This window comes from Otolemur garnettii, unplaced genomic scaffold (genome assembly GCF_000181295.1).
Source record: "Otolemur garnettii isolate 467f Iridium unplaced genomic scaffold, OtoGar3 scaffold00005, whole genome shotgun sequence".
Lineage (NCBI taxonomy): Eukaryota > Metazoa > Chordata > Mammalia > Primates > Galagidae > Otolemur > Otolemur garnettii.
Window position 1 is genome coordinate 36495264 of NW_003852400.1, and position 3739 is coordinate 36499002.

The following is a 3739-nucleotide window of genomic DNA, read 5'->3' on the forward strand; positions in this document are numbered from 1 at the left end:
TATCCTTTCCTTTCATTATTATCACCAGAGGCCACATTTCATATTCTTGTACACAGGTAAAATAGGTTCAATTTGTTGAGATTTTTGGAAGTGTATCACTACCAGTAAAGCATTGATAATTATTATGCTCTACCCTCGCACTTGGAAAATACAAGTAGTATATTTTTCACTTTAAAATAAATTGTTCACTTTTCCTGACAACCTTGGTTTGCAGCAATAGCCAATCCTACAAAAACAAGTGATAACTCCTCATGTCAGGCTTTCGCTACTTTCTCTCAACCATAGTTAAAATTAAAGGCACCGCAAAGATTCTACCCAGCCATGATATATCTGCAGTTAACAAAACTTAGAGCGGTTCTTCTGGTATTATTATTTTTTTGACTATTAGAAAAGTTTATTTAACAAACAGTGGAATGTGAAAATGTACACAGCCCAGTTTTGAGGTCACAGTAAAACAGACTCATTGGAGAGGGGCGTGGGTTTCCCTGCCGGCCTGCCACTTTTTATACCCATTCCAAGGCTTCTAACAAGCTGATACCATTTCCTCCTATGACCACCATTCTAATAGTGTTCTGTTGCCCACTGGTTGCCATCTCCACACATTCATCTATCACAAGATTCACAGAGGAATCAAATCCCCGCGATATTCCTTGGACATGTCTGCCACCATTTAATTTCAGTGATAACTTCTTGTCCATAAATTTTCAATTCAGGTAGGTGGGCTTTGCTTATGGTAACGACTCCATTAAATCAAAGATGATTAGAAATGTAATTTGTGGCCTCCAGCACACTCCCATGGGAAGCCAGGTGTCTTGCATCTGAGGGATTCTTTTTAATTCTGGAAGGAAAAGAGATTTTTTTTTCTTTTTCTTTTTCTTTTTTTGAGAATGACTGAACCTACCCTTGGCAATAAGCACATTATATAATACTTTCAGATATCCACCTTCAGTTTCTTCTGAAAGAACTGGTGGTAACCCTTAACCAATGGAATGAGGGAAATCTAACTGTACCTGCTTGGAGAACGTGCGAACATCCCATGGAGTCTTATTAGTAGGTCTGCATTGGAATGTCAGTTTCTATCTTCAGGATATTTAACTAGTAATTCATTTATTTTTTAAAGCACTGTGTTGAGGTACTGAGTCCTGATCAGCTTATTCCCAGGGAAGGGTTTGTGTCCCTCTAATGTAGCTTTGCTGAGTGACACTGCAGCTCGTGGTGTCACTAACCTGGACTCTGTTTACAACCACAGTCCCCTGGTGAGACCAGAGCTCACGCTGAGCACTGTGGCAAACATAGGGACATTTAAAAACCCCTATATAATGTGAACAATTTCTTCTCACTTAGAGTTTGAATCTAAACAATCCTTCATTGGAAGAATTATGAATAAGATCGTTAACTAGCCCTTGGCTGTCACCCAAGGTATTGCTGTTTGAACACTTTGTGGTCATTATCACCTTAGGTATATAAGTACCCAAGGCCTTGAGGAAACTCTTACATACTCAAGGTAGTACAGATGAGGCAGGTGGACCATCCAGGTCATTTGGCCTCAAGTTTAGAGGGGCTTTAGATAAATTAACTTCATCAAACCATCGACTCTCACAATACTTGCATGAGAAAGGCCAGATCCAGGAGTAAAGGGCATCAATAATTGTGGGCTTTTCAGTGCTTTCTGAGTCTCTTGGACAGCCACACACCTGGTGATGTGGTAATACTTTGCCGATTCCGACAGCCATGACTGTATAGAATTTTGTTATATCAGCTGTTGTCAGTCAATAAACCTCTCTCTTGTTGGGAAGGTGTGTCAAAGGCCAGGCCAATACCTGAGATGACTTTGAAATGTCCCAGCAATAAAAGGAAGCACCTGTCACCCACATTACTGCCCCATTGGTAAGAAACAGGGGTGTATGAAGTAGCACTGGCTGGGAAGAGAGGTACAGCCAGATGGGAAACACGATCCCTGGCAGAGCTGTGCCGTCTGGGGACAACCAAGCTCTGGCTCTCAGGGGTACTGCCTTCTGCACTTGCAAGCAGAGGCAGGGCATGCAGGAGGGGCCCTGGGAGGCAGGGAATATGCTCAGGCAAACGTGAAACTCCAGGCCTGAAAGCTAATCCCCAAATCCAAATATGCTGTTACGCAAAGCGTTGGTAGATTGGCTGGTGTTTGATTATCGTATGAGGTTACTTGTTGGCATGTGCTGAGTAATTCTCTGGCATGCCCATGGCTTGTCAGTGGCATTCCTTCCTGAGTCACCACTGGACCAACAGCCAGTCAGGGGAGTCAGGGAGGAGGGTCCAGCAAGGTCCAAGAGGCTACCCTTTTAGATGAAACTGAAAGCCCACCACCCTGATTTGCTGCAGTCACCATATGCGCTTTCCATCTTCAAAGACCAGCTGGTAGGCATTGCCAACGCGTGAGGAAACATTCTGGGGGTTGTACCTAACTGTTGAAGTGATGAATATTTGTCTGTCGTCAGCTGGAGGAGAGGAGTTAAAACCCCAGCCAGAACTTTGGAGGGCTAGCGAGATGGCATCTCTCACGGGAGCAGCATTAGGCCGATTACAATGCTCAGCATTTTCCCAACACTCTAGGTTCCGAGCTCTTTGCAATCAGTTTGTTTCTTTAGCTGAGTTTCTTAAACACACGCCACCCCTTGTGGAGATCTCTGGGCCTCCACCCAAAAGCTAAAGGATATAAAGAGGAAGAAGAAAAGACTCTATCCAAAGAGAGAAACCAAGCCAAACGTTTCAGCGTTTCATTATTCTCCAAAAGCTTGTCAATACTACAAAGGGGGGCAACTAGGAACAGCCAAAATGTGCGGTAACAGAAGGCTGACTGCATACACCGGGAAAAACAAGCCATCATTAAAATCGTGCTATAGATTAGAAGAAACTTTAATGACATGGAAAAATATAAACAATGTATTGTTAAGTGAAGAAAGTTATAAAACAGTATGGACAACGTGGCTATATTTTGTGAATATATATGGATGTTTTCATGTGATACACGCATATAGAAAAAAGACTGAAAGGAAATAAATTAAAATGCTAAATGGCAGTATTTCTAGGTTGAGGTGGATTATAAATGACTTTTCTTTTTTTTCTTCTAAATTGTCTATATTTATTTATTTATTTGTTTAGAGACAGAGTCTTGCTCTGTCACCCTAGGTAGAATGTAGTGGTGTCATTATAGCTTGCTGCAACCTCAGACTCCTTGGTTCAAGTGATCCGCCCACCTCAGCCTGACCTCAGCTGGGACTACAGGCATGTACCACCACACTTGGCTAATTTTTCTATTTTTAGTAGAGACAGGGTCTCACTCCTCCTCAAGCTGGTCTCAAACTCTTGAGCTCAAGCAATCCTCTTGCCTTGGCCTCCTAGAGTGTAAGAATTATAGGTGTAAGCCACCTGAGCTGACACACATTTTATTTTTGTTTATATCTTTATTAGTATTATTTTGATAATCAAATAAAACATGCTCACAGAATAAGTTTCAAGTAATACAGAAATGTGAAAAATCTAAAGTAAAATTTATTTTTTTCTGAGACTCTGTTACCCTGGGTAGAGTGCCATGGGGTCATCATAGCTCATAGCAACCTCAAACTCTTGGACTTGAACGATCCTCTTGCCTCAGCCTTCTGAGAGCTGGCACTACAGGCACCCACCAGAACGCCTGACTAGTTTTTCTGTTTTTGGGAGATAGGTTCTCACTCTTGCTCAGGCTGATCTCAAACTCCTGAGC

At 42.2% G+C, this 3739-nt stretch overlaps 1 pseudogene; it reads right to left on the minus strand.

Annotated features, from left to right (window-relative positions):
- Positions 1-503: 503 nt before the first annotated feature.
- Positions 504-726, minus strand: LOC111728174 (annotated as a pseudogene).
- Between the last annotated feature and the right edge of the window lie 3013 nt (positions 727-3739).